Genomic DNA, 427 nt, shown 5'->3' with positions numbered 1-427 from the left:
AGTCTAGTTTAAAAAAAAACACATGACGATGTGACAGACAAATGATGTCCACGAAAGAAGAGAAGAGCGCCACTATATGTATGACAACAGGACTTTGAAACAACTAATATATAAGCTAGGAATGTGACAAATTTCGTTGCAATGATTGAGTTTAGTATAATTTGGGACCATACCATAAGCATAACAACATATTGAACTATATATATATATAGGCTCTAGACAAAAAATTCATACTATGAACTGGGAAGACAATTTATCGGTTTCACAACCATAATACACTATATTTACTTCATTCATAGCATATATGAACCATTGAAACTATACTTAATTAACATCATTTGTCTATAACATTGCAGTGTAATCTTTTATATTTAGGGCAATTTTTTGTATGTTTTGCCCTTCCCCTTGTACGAGAAAGCCTTAGTCT

The sequence above is a fragment of the Limulus polyphemus genome, unplaced genomic scaffold (genome assembly GCF_000517525.1).
Source record: "Limulus polyphemus unplaced genomic scaffold, Limulus_polyphemus-2.1.2 Scaffold641, whole genome shotgun sequence".
NCBI classification, from domain to species: domain Eukaryota; kingdom Metazoa; phylum Arthropoda; class Merostomata; order Xiphosura; family Limulidae; genus Limulus; species Limulus polyphemus.
Note: the sequence above shows the minus strand (reverse complement) of the source record.